This window comes from Mauremys reevesii, linkage group 10 (assembly GCF_016161935.1).
Source record: "Mauremys reevesii isolate NIE-2019 linkage group 10, ASM1616193v1, whole genome shotgun sequence".
Lineage (NCBI taxonomy): Eukaryota > Metazoa > Chordata > Testudines > Geoemydidae > Mauremys > Mauremys reevesii.
Genome location: NC_052632.1, coordinates 31,499,694 through 31,515,649, shown reverse-complemented (window position 1 = coordinate 31,515,649; position 15,956 = coordinate 31,499,694). Strand labels below are relative to the sequence as shown.

The 15,956-nt window shown below is 41.2% G+C and overlaps 1 protein-coding gene across 1 annotated transcript in view; it reads left to right on the top strand.

Moving 5' to 3' along the window:
* The window catches only part of RORA (RAR related orphan receptor A), a 570,488-nt gene that overhangs the window by 71,978 nt on the left and 482,554 nt on the right, over positions 1-15,956 (top strand). The gene's annotated exons all lie outside the window — the stretch shown is intronic.

Here is a 15,956-nt window from a genome sequence, read left to right as displayed (position 1 = left end):
CTCTTTTGAAATAAAAAATCCTAGTCACCAATCTATTTTTGTTTATCCTTCCATTTAGTTTGAATTGAATTAGCTCATGATCGCTTGAACCAAGGTTGTCCCCTACAACCATTTCTATGAGGGCCTCACTACTCACCAAAACCAAATCTAAAATGGCATCCCCTCTTGTTGGTTCAGCAGCTACTTGGTGAAGGAATCCATCAGCTAGTGCATCAAGGAAAATCTGAGCCCTATTATTGCTCCATCCTTCCCTCTCCATTCCTTTCTGACATAAGGGTGTCTGCAACAGAACTGCTAGTGACACAGACAATGCAAAAATAGACGCAAATCTTTATTTCAGACTCCCTTGTAAAAGAAAACGGAGCCTGGAACAACATGAAGGGATAATTCATGGTGATTGCTGTTGATCAGACCCACAGTCTGTCTTGCTGTTCTCCAAAGTTTGCTTCCTATCTGTTTGCTGGTCTCCAGTGCTTATTTTATTTTTTTTTTTTAAATAGGAAAAAATCATTGGGTCAATTTGTGTTATTCTGTGGTTTGGCTGAAACACGTGTTCGTTGCAATTTGGAACTGTTCATGTGCTGTCTGTCAATGGTCCTTGCTTTGACTTTTTGGTTTAGCTATTGCTTCTAAGACCTGAGTCCTGGTTTCAGTATTTCCCCGTAACGGGTGATGCCGTCCCTTCCGTTGGCTATGGGCCTTACACTGCTTTAGCAAACAGTGATATCACCAATGGTGGAAGAAACACAGACGAAAATTGAACTTGGGTCATGTCAGCTTACTGAAGGAGTAACTCCTCTTTAAAATGACTTTATTTTTTTTTAAATTGAAGTTGTGGAGAATTCACAAGGTCCATGGCAGCAGGAAGCATGTAAAATAACTAAGTACCAAAGGAATTTCATATACCTGTGTAGGCCAAGTACTGTGCAATCTGATCACACTAAATTCCATTGAAGTCAACGGAAGTTCTGCATGAGGAAGCTAAACAGAATTAGGCCATGTATGAAGTATAAAGCTGGCAGTAATTGTAATGTTCAGGTTTGGAGTTTTGTGTGTGTTTTCCTCTTTTTGTTGTGTGCAGGGAAGAGGGCTAAAGAAAACTTTCAATTATGTATATTTTTTAAATAGATTACAAAATGAAGGCCCTATTTGGCATCCTTTGTGCACCCAGAACCACTTAGGAACCTGGGCCTGCAAGTCCTTATTAATATGAGTATTCAGTGGTTTCTCACATAAACTTAGGACTTTTTGGACTGTGAAGGGGGAAATATAAGACTTAACATCTGTGGGCCTATAATATGAGTGAAAGTTTGCAGTGGCAGGCTCTTGCCTTTTAAAACTATACCTATTTTTCCCCAATTTGGGATGTTAAACTGGTTTTAGTATTTTATTTATTTTGGAGTATTTTAGTTATTGTTTCCAGGGACAGGCTATTGAACAGAAAGCCATATGTTAGATTCCACATAAAGAAAACTGAGTAGCAATATTATATGTGATGTGGTTTCAACATTACATGAATGCAGTACCAGGTGAGTAAATTTCAGGTTTGAGTTCATTGTCCCCATTAGAGTGGATAGGATCCTGAAATGTTGCATCACAGGATACTAAGAAGAAAATAGTAAACAATATCTTTTAAGGACATCTAAGTGGTATGAGTGGCCCAGTGGTCTCTTGCAGAATATTGCTTTGGTTGCTGAATGATAGGTACAACAGAAGTGCACTAAATGGACTTGTGGGTGATCTGTAGTAAAATGAAATGAGACTTCTTTTTAATCTGGCATCTTCACAGATTACTCTTCTTTTCAAAAAATTTTATACATGAATTCATAGGGGAGAAAGTTTTGTGCATGTGGAGAAAATCCCAGATCATATGTCTTGGATTTTGCCAATCATATGCCAAAGCTTGTGATTCAGTTACAGTTTGGTTTTAGATTAACACAATTTTGGAGAAGATTTACGAACAGATCTTAGTGTGAAGTGTTCATTATTCACTGCTGTTCTGGCCTGAATTAATTATCTTAATTATGGCTTTTCTCCCTCTGTTATTTTTCAGGTATCCTACAGAGTTCAAATTTATAACCTGATAGAAACATTTAATTTGTATTTCAGCCCATGTCTTGTATGTATCTTTTGTTAGGCTGGGGTGAGCTACAGAGATGTGGTTGGGAATTGCAATCAAAGCAATTAGAATGAATGTTCTTAATAGCTAATGATAGGCAGTTGAGGTGGGGAGGAATGCTGCTTTTCGGAGGAGGAGAAGGAGAGTGAAGAAATGACCTTGAACCTTTAATGTGCACTGTTGCTCCATGTAGTAAGTGTGAGAATAAAGGCTATAAACAGCAATTCTGTCAATTAGTAAATAATTTGGAAATAGAATGCAAATGAAAATCCAGAAGTAGTGAATTTGTTTAAATTGAAGATATTTTTAGTTTAACAGAACACCTTTAAAACATGCTAATGTCATGAATGTTATACCAGCCTCCACAAAATTATCTGTTTAGTTCACCATAACGACAGATACTGAAGACACTGATATTTTGCTTGCCCAACCAGATTCCATCCGTACTGGTTGCACAGTGCTTCCACCAATTTGAAAGATTTTACCAATTTGTAAGAGATTTCCTGTTTGTCAAATGCCAAATCCCAACAGAACTGGTCAAAACCTTAAAACTGGTAGAAACCTGTGTGTGTGTGTGTGTGTGTGTGTGTGTGTGTGTGTGTGTGTGTGTGTGTGTGTGTGTGTGTGTGTGTGTGTGTGTGTGTGTGTGTGTGTGTGTGTGTGTGTGTGTGTGTGTGTGTGTGTGTGTCTAAAATCCAGAACTCATCTGTCAAAAATTACTCTTCAGGAGTTTGTAGAATTTTGCACTGCTGACACATCATCCATACAATACAATGTATGTCTGGGTCAGTACTGCAAAACTCTACGTGCCTGTTTTCCCAGAGAAAGGAATTTAGGCAGAGAAATAAAATATTGGAGTTTTCATGATCAGTTGTCATGATGAAGAATGGATGAGCATATTTTTTGTTTGGCTAGTATATTCTGACAACTTGGTAAGGTTGGTATAATGTCCATGATATTATAATGTTTTATAGCACAGAGATAATATAATGTATTATACATGCACATATGTATTATATAGCTACACATAGGACAATGTTTACAATTATGGCTTTTGTCTCATTAATTTTGCTGTGGTACTCCCTGTTCTTGATATAGATTGCGTAGGGAATACCATGGTGATGCTGATGACTTGCAAACTACAGCTGCAAAGTTTTTATAATGGCAGAATGAAACCAATCCATTTCTCACAGGCTTTTTACATTCTCTTCATAATGTGTTTCTAGTTTAGTGCACAGTAATGTGTATATTCTAGTTCTTTTCTTTAGAGTCAGTGAAACATCTTGCTGACGCTCTTCCATTAACCTTGCCTGGCTTGAGCTAATGGTGGCATCATATAATATTTTGCTATTGATTCCCCCCTTCCTCTCCCCAAATTGCCACATCAACACACGGGGTGAATAGCTATTTTAAAATGCCTGTTAGGATTATAAACTATAGATAAAGAGTGCTGACAATTTCCCCTTTATTTTCCCCTTTTGGATGTAAGCTATTACTGCAGCCATTTAACCTCCTGCTGGGAAGGGTGGCAAGTAGCAACCTTTTGGGTCTCTTTTTAGCAGAAAAAGTGCAGTCAAGCCAACAGGCCAGCTTCATTGATGTCCTTATGCAGCACATCGTGTTAACCAGTTTTCCAAAATCTAATTGACGTTGGCTGCATGACACATTTTAGCCAAGTAGCAGATCAAACCCACAGCCCCTTTTGCTGAAATTTACTCTGAGCGCAGTGTATTAGATTTTATGTTGTAATTGTGACACCAGCTATTAAACTAGTTGGTGGCTTCTCTCCCCAGGGCTGGCCCACAACATGTTGGCACCTGAGGCAGGGAGCTCAAATGAGGCCCCCATGTCCCCTTGCTTGGGCCAAAACTTTGAAATGTCTCAATTCTGCCTTCTTCCTGTTCTTCTCCTCTCATGGTACTGCTCTGCTACCTACCTCAATAAAGGAAAACTAACAACTTAAAATGCTTTGTTCAAAGCACTTAACTTTCAAACGCCTGAACAGCAAATGTAACTTTTCTTGTCTGCATAGTAAACACTGGTATTTTTATCTGTTTGAATAATTAAAGTGGTGCTTTCCGTGCCTTCTTGGTTGCAAAGATTTGAACTGCTTCCTGCTGAAGGTCCGCAGTCTGGGCCAGCTCATGCTCTATTGAGATGGTCGCAAGGCCGACCAGCCTCTCCTGTGTCATTGTGGAGCGTAGATTTTTTTTTTATTAACTTCAGCTTGGAGAAGCTGCGTTCTCCACTGGCAACTGTTACAGGAAGTGTTAGAAGTATGAGCAGACCAAGAAAAATATTTGGAAAGAGGGTGGTCATCTTATTTGTGCACATATATTCCAGACAAGCCTTTGGAGTTGATCCTGTTGAAAGGTATCTTGAAAGGGCTTTCAGTTCATCACCTAAATCACTCGCATCAATATCATGCATGTCATTATGTGTCAACACTGTCTCTAGCACCCTGCATTGCTGGTATAGGTCTTCTTCAGGTATAGTGAGGAGTTTTGGAATATCATACAACATCCCAAATATACTGGTGTGTGCTTGAGCTGCATGAAACATTCTTCAGCTGACTGCATTGCACAATCTAGCATCCGGTTAAATAATTCAACTTTGAATTGTTGTTTGAAGTCTCTTATGGGATTATCCCATGCCTCGTAATCAAAACGTCTTCTTCTTTGGTGACTCTTGTATTCTTGAATGGCTGGGAAAATAGCTTCAGTGTGAAGTTCCTCTGCCAACTTCTGTGCACTCTTCAGAACGTTTTGAAATCCCTCATCTGACTGGTAAGGCTGTAGGTATGACTTTGCTTTGTCCAGTTGTTCCATTGCTCCAGATACATCAAGGTCAACACCTTGGAGTCTCTTGCTTACAACATTTATTTCAAACAGTATGTCATGCCACAACACTAAGCCACACAGAAATTTGAAGTTATGTATGTTTCTGGTGATTCCATTTCCCTCTGCCACTGTTCTCCCACAAACAGTTCCTGTCATAGCATTATCCTCCATAATGGCAACTATGGCATGATCTATCTTCCCAATTTGGTGTCTGATAGGCTTTATCGCCTCCACTCAACTTTCCCATTGTGTGGCACTCAGTGGTTTCAGTGTCAGGGAGGATGTTCCCAGATGTTGCTTCAAATTTTGCCATCGATGAGTTGATGCAGGGAAAAATACATAGATGCTTTGTATTACATTAAAAAATTCAGCAGCCTCACTAGCAGCTGATGCTGCATCACTGACCACCAAGTTCAATGAATGAGAAATGCATGGCAGGGCCCCATGGGGGGGGGGGCAAGTTGGGGCAATTTGCCCCGGACCCCAGGCCCTGCAGGGTCCCCCACAAGAATATAGTATTCTATAGTTTTGCAACTTTTTTTTTATGGAAGGGGCCCCCGAAATTGCTTTGCCCCAGGCCCCCTGAATCCTCTGGGCAGCCCTGCTGCATGGGACAAAAAAGGCTCGAGGGTTTAACTCTCGGATCCGTATCTGCACTCCTCTGTTCTTTCCTCTCATGTTGGCACCATTATCGTAGTCCTGACCTCTCATGTCAGCTATCGCAATTCCCGTATCTTCCAGCTTTTTAAAAAGCACATTTGTCATACCAGCTCCTGTAGTATCATCAGTCAATAAATTCTAGAAAATGCTCTCTGACAGTCACCATTGCAGGGACATTTTTACTAGGTTCTGTTGTTGTTACAAAATGCACCATTAAAGTAATTTGTTTCATATGGCTGATGTCAGGTGTGCAGTCCAGACTAACAGAGTAATTTCTTGCTGACTTCAGATCTGCCACAGTCTTCTGTTTGACTTTTGTTGCCAGTAACTGTATGATCTCATTTGGAATTGTTTTTCCATGGTAGTGGTGTGTGTGCATTTCTTGGGTGGTGACTCTTCTTAGATGCTCCTGGAGTACAACTTCAAATTCAGCTCCACAATTTTAAGGAAGTTTCCATTGTTTGGCACATACAGCTGATCTGAAGTGCCACGCAGTGCTAAGTTGTGGGTAGCAAGCATTCACAATGGCAATGAGCCTTTTCAGAACATTTTGCCAGAAAAGAGACTCTAATGCAATCTTCTCTTGATGCTGATCATCTATGGTGGCCTTTAACCTAAGCTCTTTCCACCTATGGAATGCTCTCTGGTGATTTGCTGCCTTCTCATGCCATGCCAGATTTTTCCAGTCCTTTGTTCCTGTAGAACCCAATGTGGCTGGAACATTAGACTGGAAGAGTTTGCAACAAAAACAGTATGCAGCATTCTTGGTTTTTGAGTACATAAGCCATGGCCTGTCCACTTTGTCACCATTGGGGATTTCACGCCAGTAATGTGTTGGATGGAAACTTCTATTTTCATTGTTTTGGGGGAACATGAAGTTTTTCACTTGCTGTGGCCCATGCGGTACAAGGAAATCCCTCACGCTACTGCTCAAGTGGGTCCACAGTCCTGGATCATCTAGACTTAAGGAACTAAACTCAGCAGCAGCTGTTTCTTGCGCCTCCACCACACGCTTCTCTGAGCTACACTTTTCTTCAGGAATGTGCATGGTTACATCCATTTGAGATGGAGATATGGATGCTGCAGTAGCTGCCAGGTCACCTGCACTCTGACTAACTGGAACATCAGGCATCTCCTCACCACTCACCTCCTCACTGGGGCTGGAAGGGTCAGCATGAACATTTGTGGCTATGTATCTCAGGAGAGCTCCTTTCTGCTTAGATAGAAAAGCTTCCTTTTCTTTCTTGCTTTTTCTGAATGCTGCCCCAGAGGGGTGTTTTCTTCTTTCACTCATGACTGCTGTTCTGTGCCAGCTATAGTGGCTCTCAACACACAGTTGAAGGGGACAAATAAGAAGGCTGGTAGCAGGGCCTGAGTGAGGGAAGAAATCAGCGTCTTAAGGGCCTAACTGGCTCCTACTACTTCAGTTGTCTGCCTGTTCTCCTCCAAGGGTTCAAGGAAGCACCAGGAAACAGGAAGCTCCCTGAGAAGCTTGTGTTAATCAGTCCAGGCTCCTGGGGGTTCTAGAGAGGTAGATAAGAGGCTCCTCCTCTCTCTCCCTGTAGCTCCTGCTGCTTTCTGTTATTCCCTCTCACCTTTTCTCCTGCCTGCCCGTTATGTCTCTTGTGCCCTCCTTCCTCCAGCACAGCACTCCACCCTCTCTGTGCATCTAGAGCAGAGAGAATACATATGCACTAGCAGCAGACACAATTTTCTACACTCTGGGTTCTAGTGGCACCCCCCCCCCCAAGTCTGGCACCTGAGGCAGCTGCCTCAGTTTGCCTCATGGTAAGGCCAGCCCTGTCTCTCCCCCATGCTGCTTCTAGTCATCCTAGACTGCTTCCAAAGGGATCTTTATGCATACTCATTGCGACTTGAAATGGAAGGGTAGGAAAGAAGAGCCCTTAGCCTGGGTGACTGAAAATGCCTTCCCTGTGGCATTTGCTCTGTGCAGGTGCAACACCAAGATCTCTTCCACCCCTCCTGGTGACAACTCGCAATTCACCATGGCTGAAATCCCCTGGACATTTGGAATGTGTGACTGTGAATCCTAGCCCTGTGATCAGAAGGCTCTCTACAGCTTTCAAAACAAACAAAAGAGTGGCTGAAATGTGTGCTGGTGTATCAGATTCAAAGTGATATGTTTGTCTACTGGGCCGTCTCCAAGCTGTGGAGGAAAAAATAGAACAGGATTGGTTTTTCCATATTTTTTCCCTATAGCCCCCAAAAGACTTCATGACAGAGATGTCTTCTCTAATCTTTTCTATCTAGTCTGTGTTCTCTGCTTCCCCTCCTCCTTTCCTTCTGTTTCACAGCCTCTCTCCTTTGACAGAACACCAGTTTTATTCTCTAGCTCCCTGTTTAGCCCACATGGGTGTCTAGCCAGTGCCCCAGCTAATACATTAGAGTTTGAAGAAATGTATAACAGCAGGTAGCAAGTGACTGGTGACAGTGTGACATATTGACTTAATATCTTGTGTAATGTGATATGAAGGATGTGCCTTTTGGTGTGTATTTTCATTTTAATTATTTTTGTTGGGTGTCTTAGACAGACACTTGTAGGCAGTTCTGAGTAATTGTCTGAAATCATTAACATGTTTATTAAATAAGGAAGCAGAGTGCATTATCTGATGAATCAATTATGTAAATGCACAAAAAGCATAAGAGATGAATCTTTAACTGTTGCTGAACTGCATCCATTTTCCTAAATTATAGATGAAAGTGTTTTCTGCATGTGTGTGCGCCTTTGTGGTGATAGTCTCCACGTTACTCCCTTAGAGCTTAAAGTAACAGCAATTAATTGGTGATATTGTGCAGGAAGAGGGCATTTCTGTTGTACAGTAACAAACATCAGTGTGCATACATCCTTTCTATAGAGGGCTAACAGATGGTCTGGAGTGAAGAACAAAAGTAATTTCATCTGAAGGGTCTGGATGACGTGATAAACTGACAGTGAAACTCCAGCAATTTAGTCTCTCATCTGGACGCTGGGAAAATCTATGACTCTCTAGCCTCGTTAGCAGTATGTTCTCTTTTGGGTCACTTACGATAAAAAATGCCCCTTGCAAATCCACCTGTCCTCAGATCAAAACCAAAAGGTTTTTTGATCACTGTGCACCCAGAAAATTCACCTCCTTCATTTAAAGCCCAAGTAAATGGCTGTGTGGAGTTGGAGAAGTACAACTATCCTACTCCCACCCATATCCACTGCATCTCTACTCCAGAGCTGAGAGGATGGCCTTTTTGACTACGAGGCTGGTCTTTTTGGGACTCCAACGATTGGAGTCTTCTTGCTTTTCTGCAGGTTGCCTGTGTGAACTGGGGCAAATCACTTAACTTCACTTAATGGGAAGAATGGCACATCCTTACTGCAAAGCTGTGTGTGTGGAAATAGGCAACTTCATGTTTGTGAGGCACTCAGAGGCTACAGCGATGGGGGTATAGCAAAAGCTTAAAAGGCAGACAGGTTCATGGCAGCTCTGCCGTTCTTCCACAACTGTCCCTGGGCTGGAGTAGAGGCTGTTGCTCCCATACATTCTCGGAGGTCACCATTGCAGGGAGGTGAAGGAGACCTGCCTCCTCCTGGCAACCTAGTATTTTGCTGATATCCTTCTGGTACTCCCTACAACTGTGCCTATTGAGTTTTGCCTCTATGGCTATATGCAGAGGGTTGTAGGTCTAAAATGGCAACTGTCTGTTGGAAGAATTTATGGGGTGTCATCCCTGTGGTGCCAGGGAATCTTACTGGCTTAGCTGGAGTGAGTAAAGATCTTAATGTGGCTGAATGTAAGGTCCTTTGGCGTCTGCTGAAATTTTACTTATAAAATCTCATTTAAAAACAGTCCCTTTCCTGGAATTCCCAGTGCTTAAGTAACAGAACATTACGTCTGTCATGTTTATTAATTGTCAAGATTTAATCAATCATAACAGAACTAACAGACATGTCTGGTTGAGTTGAAAGATGAAGATGGAAGAGCTAACAGATATCACTCAGGAGCGGAGAGATGCCAGAAGAGATGATAAATGTGGCTGGACGCGTGCAGGGAAAGACTGGGGGGCGGTCTGGAAAACACAGCCCCAGATGCTCAGTGGTGGCCTCAGGGAAGCAATATTAAGGCTTGTTCATACTTAGAAAAATGAAAGAATATGTAAAATGAACAGGCTGAAGATTGTCGTATAACAATGGAGGAATCTATTTTGTACTTGGAGAAAAGGCCAACTTGGAAATGAGAAGTAAATGAGATGACATAGTAAGGATTTTAGTAGCGGGGGGAGTGCTATTAACAGTCAGGACTTTGTTTTTGTTCATGTTTTTTTTTAAATCAACAAAGACACGATGCAACTGAAAATAGTAAATTTGTGTACGTCTGTAATTGTGATCTTACTTGTGGTCGTGCTTCACCATTTACAGAATGCTGAAGGTCCTGGCTAAGGTGCTGATCCTACAGGCAGCAGCTTGTGAGCAGACTTCTATATCCATGCATAGGTTTGAGACGAGTGAGGCTACAGTGTTAAGGCACTAGCCTAGGACCTGGGAGACTTTTGTTTTCAGTTTCCTGCTCCACCCAAGACATTGGGCAAGTCGCTTAGCCTCTCCATGCCCTAGTTCTCCATTTTCAAAATGGGGTGATCTCGTGTCTCTATCTTACGGGGTGTTCTGAGCACAAATACATTAAAGACTGTGAAGCGCTCAGATACTATGCTAATGCTGGCCATATGAGTACCTTAGGTAGATGCAAAATTCACTGCAGGATTAGAGCCTAATTTATTGACAACTTAAAATAATCATATTAAAATATCATTTTCAATGTGTTTTAAATTATTATACTGGCATACTTTAAAACTTTATTTAATGTTTGTATCACCCTCTGCCTGGGAAGTTAAAGTAGATGGGTTCATTTCATTTCTGTTTGTAAATGGTGGTTTCTATGCACTAGCACAACACCACTGAATTTGCATTTCCAGTACCTAAAATAGTTTTTCATTCAGTTGTTAAAAATAATAATGAAAATATTTATACTCTTAGTGAGTATGATAAAACAGTTCACAATAGTTTTCTTACCAAAACCTGAAATTTGAGCCCAGGCTATTAAAAGGCCCTTTTCAAAATAATCAAAGATTTTAACATAATCATGCAAATGTATATACTTCAGACGGTGGTACTGAAGGTATGGTGTTTTTGTAAATGTTGGTTCAGAAAGTCTGCACTACTCCCCCTCCTTTATGCTATAAATACATCTTTGTGAGGAAGCTGAAAATGTGGCTATAATATTTGGAAACTGGTTATAACTTTTTGATACATCTCTTGGCTTTCAAGATGAAAGGATTTACTCATAGAATTTACACTTCTCTGATGTGATTAAAAACAGATAGGTGTGTCGTAAATAGAATATACTGTGTATGAAGGTAGGTACAGCTTGGTGTTCTGAGCAGAAGGTTTCTCTCTGTGAAAAACAGCTTTTATTGACAAGCTGGTTGTCACCATTTTCAGTAGTGCCTCCTTTCATTTATTATTCATTATGGGAGATTAAATAGTGTAATTCAGGCATAAACTGGCAGCAGACGCTAATAAGCCATAACCCCTGAGAAAATAAGAAACCAATGACAATATTGAGGGCGTGATGGGAAATGCTGGAAATATATTCTTTAGAAAATATCAAAATTATCTCTGTTTTATTCCTTCTTAGTTTGCCTGCCTGTCTGTTATAGTTACCCTTGTATTGTATCAGACATATGTGAGGGACAGTTTGTGTGGGTGCAGCATACTGCCTAATGTATTTTGTACCATTGTCCTCTGGAGACATAGGGTTGCCAGCTCTACTGGATTGGCCTGCAGTCTCCTGGAGTCAGCCTCGATCTCCCGGAGGCTACTGCAACCAATCTGGGAGATTTTAATAGGCTGCTAACAGTCTGGTGGTGCAGTGGGGCTTAGGCAAACTCCCTACCTGCCTGGCTCCGCGCAGCTTTGGGAAGCGACCAGCACATCCCTCTGGGTCCTAGGTGTAGGGGCGGCCAAGGGGTCTCTGCACACTGCCCCCTGTCCCGAGCGCTGACTCCACAGCTCCCATTGGCTGGGAACCATGGCCAATGGGAGCTGTGAGGGCGGTGCCTGCAGGCAGGGGCAGTGCGCATTGCTGCCTGGCCGCTCCTGAGCCTCAGAGACAAACATGCCGGTTGCTTCTGGGAGCCGCCTCAGGTAAGTGCTGCCCGGCTGGAGTGCGCACCCCTCACCCTCCTACCACACCCAACCCCCCTGCCCCAACCCTCAGCCCCCACCCAGCCCGGTGAAAGTGAGTGAGGGTGGGGAGAATGAGCGATGGAGGGAGGGCGATGGAGTGAGCAGGGGGTGGGGCCTCAGAGGAGGGGTGAGGGAGGAGAGTGGCATCGGGGAAGGGGGTGTGGCAAGGGTGTTTAGGTTTGTGCGATTATGCGGTTGGCATCCCTACGTGGAAAATGGAATGTCAGACCTGCCCAAGTCCTTTTAACCATATTGTCTAATAATGTCTGGCCCATATAATAATACCTCACGTGACAACATCTAACATTCTCCATTAGCTCATTTGAGTGGGCCTGTGTTTTTTGGAGAGGACGGTCTAGAGTTTTTCCCTGTTGTTGATTGTGGGGTCTCTAGGCCACGGTGTTTGTTATAAATAATGACTGTGAAGTCCTGTGCAGTCTCTGTGTGCATGTAGATAGTTAGATTTATAGACGAATCACTGTAATGTGAGAAATAAGCCTTTGAAGTGTCAAGCCAAATATTCTGGGGGGAATAAAAGATTTCTTGTCTACATCAGAAGCTTGCATTTCATGTAGAGCTATCTCATTTCGCTCAAAACATTTCCCCACGGGTTAGAAGAGCTGAAAATAATAATAACGGGGGGAAGCAGCAAACATCTTCCCTGAAATGTTTTTGTGTTATTTTATCTTACAGTTTCTTTCTTTCCACCAGTCCTTTCCCTCATTTATTTCCCATCCTGCCCTACAAAAGAATTCAGTAATCAGGAAAGCAGAGCTGTGTTGCTGCCCACCCTGAGCCAATACCCCTGCAGGTCCTAGGCTGGTAAGAAATAGGTGACGAGGAAGGGCGAGGCTCTTGGCTTTTTCTGTCGGGTGGACATATCAGAGCCTCAATATGCTTGAGGTTCAAGTACTGGGTCGTTGTGAGATGATGTCCAGGATGGTTACATGTTTCCTAGTAAGTTGCACACAGCTGCTGCTGCCATGAAACCAGCCAAACCCTAGTGTAGTTTTATTGGTTTGCCGTTAGAAAAGAAAAGGGAAAGGACATGTAGGAACTTGGGGAAAAAAAAACGTGTGGGGTGAACTTTTTAGACTGCCTCTATTAAGGCAGCCTGAATGATTTTTGGGTTATCACAGATATAAACCAAGATACAGTGGTGGCAGTGATTAGCAGTCAGAGCAAAATGTAATAGATTAAGATGGCTCCTGAAATTAACTCTTTAGTTGATTGTAATGCTTTTATAGACTGTAGCAATACATGAAGGTCATTCTCACCAAGAATTGTTTCAGAACGTCTGAAAAGGGGCTTTTAAAAAAATCTCTAGTAAATGTTATAAAGGAAGACCAGTATTTTGTGTATACAGGTGTGCAAAATGTAACTCTCTACTTTCTCTAGTGTATTTGTAGAGTATCTGGCATGATTTGCCCCAATCCCGACTGAAGCATCTAAGTGTTGCTGCAATACAAATTAATAGTAGTAATGCCCTGGATCTGCAGAGTACAACACCACAACAAAGACCTTAAAAACAGAAATTTGCAAATAGTTTGTGGTGATGTTATGAAGCTCTTTTTGTTTTCTTGGCCATAGACAATTTGCCATTTATTAGGCAAGCTATATCAGTCCTCTGATTCTGTCCATCCCCTTTTGTGATTAATGAAGAGTGCATCATGAACCTAGATGACTTTTTAAAGTGAAATAAAAACCACAAGTTATTCCATTTAAAAACATAATTTATATACTCCTGTGTCACTGATTTCATTGGAATGTTGCCTTCTGAGGCTTTTGCATGCTGAAATGATGCAAGGTTACATGGTAAGAGGTATGTTCCATTGAAAGAGCATGTGTGACCTGAGGTATTTAGAGTCGCTTAATATAAACAAAATATGTGAAATTTAGCCAGACTAAGAATTCACCAGTTTGTTGTGAAACGTATTCAAAATTCATTATTTCATATCAACTGATGTCCATTAAGTGTGTGATCATTTTTATCCTGTTCTTAGATGGTATTGGCACAGTAACTGCAGTTATTAAGATTCTTGTTTACTGTTCAGAGGATTTAATGATCTTACATTTACATTAGAAGTCATGTATCGCTACCTATTGCTTAATCATCATCAATACACATCATGGGTACTTTTATATAAGACTATTGCTATGCTGACTTAATAGAATGTAAATTGTTTGTGTGAGCAAGAGTATGGATTTAAGAAAATGTTTAAATGCTCAAATGGAGTTTCCTTTTGCCTTAAGGCTCAATGAGAATAAGTGTTTAATCTCTTCATATAACTTGCATGTTTGGAATGGTCTTGCACTTTGGCATTTGAATAGACGTGCACTGCTGTAGGTAAATGTTAGCGTGCAGCAGGCACTGCAGGCAGAGAGACTGTCTGCCAAAACCAGGCATTTTTCAACTGTATTGCTATAGTTTTGAATAGGAAGCTGAGACGATCTTTAACAATCTTAACGAAGCGAGTAGCAATAAATGAAAGAGTGCCTATTGGTTAACAGCATTTGGCCAAATATCAAGACCAAATTGGGAAGTAAAATTTATAATTTAAATTATAGCCTATTTTATATTGAAATATGTGTTAAGAATTCTTTTTAACTACGGGATGTTAAAGCTTCAAAAATTAATATTCTTCAAAGTAAGTCAGAGTAAAATAACTGCAGACTTAGCTGAGCCTCAGCTTCATTAAAACTGCTCAAACGGCTGATGGAGCCCTAATAAATTTTGTTCAAAGATAGAGATCTTTGAAAATTCTCTGCAAATCTAACTATTAGCTTTGATACTCCCTAATTGGATGTTGCTATCTCTGCTCATGTTGACCAGCGAATTGCATCCATAATAGGAGGTTGCAAATGTATTGCCTGATCCCATTGTCCTGAAATTAGCAAAATCCCAAGGACTTAAAGGTCCATTTTGAAAGCTCTTTGAAGCAATATCTTATAGGAGAAAAGCGCAAACAAGTATTTTGTCTAATATGGGCAAGTGTATGAAATCTATTTTGGGGGTTAAACTGGAATCACAGATGTTCTAACAGAATCAAATCATCAATGAGGGCAAAGGTATCTAAATTATTGACAGTAAATTCTATGTGCTCATCGGGTAAGAATCGTTAGCATTAAATGTAACTTGTAAATCACAGAGTTTTGGGTTTTTTTTATTTTATTTCATTTTATTTCTCTTCTCTTTTTTTGTGATATAATTACTGATGCTGTTTTTTCTCAAAAGGTAAGAGGATTTTTTCCCTACAAAGTAAAATCAATAACCAATTTTAAGTACAGAGTATCACCATCTTGAGAGCTATCAATAGTGCATAGACCACGGAGAAGCATGGACAGTTAGTATTTATTTTCATAAACTGCAGTGTATAGAGCAGAGCCATGATAGGGCTTGCATTATGTCATCCACCGGAGGAAAAAGCAGGTCAGTTATTCCTTTCGTGAAGATTGTCTATTCGGTCTCCATCATTTGCAGTACAAGAGCATTTTGCATTATTTTCAAGGTCTACCCTTTGGTTTTGGGAGCTGTTACTTTCAAGACCTACATCTGCCCATTATCCTTTTGATGACCATGGACCAGCATAGACAGCAGATACAAGGGCAATGTATTGCTTTGTCTCCCAAGTGACTTGAAGGCTTTTGAAAATTTTACCCTAAAATCCACGTGTATGTGCCTACCTAACTTTCAGAAGTGCTCAGAACAGATCCCAATAGGCTGGTGTAGCTAAGTTTTCCCCTTCACCTCATATGTGTGCGCATGTTATAAACCATGTGTACTTACAATGCCAGAAAGGGTCCTGCAACCCTGATCGCCTCATCTGAGCCATCCTGTGCAGTTGTGGACCTAGCTTAGATCCAAAAATGGAATGGGCATATTTTTTAAATTTGGTTTGGAAGAACTCAGAATCCTTTGAGAACTTTTCCTCCGTGACTTAAGATCAAGATGGTGGAAATATTGTAAAAACAATGGATTTCTTTCATTTGGGTCTGAAATTTTGCAAGAACAGTATATAGATCTTAATCACTGTTGAACTCTATTCCTGGCTTTGCACTCCATCAACCCCCAAGCCCTATGCTTAATCAGAATTTGGAT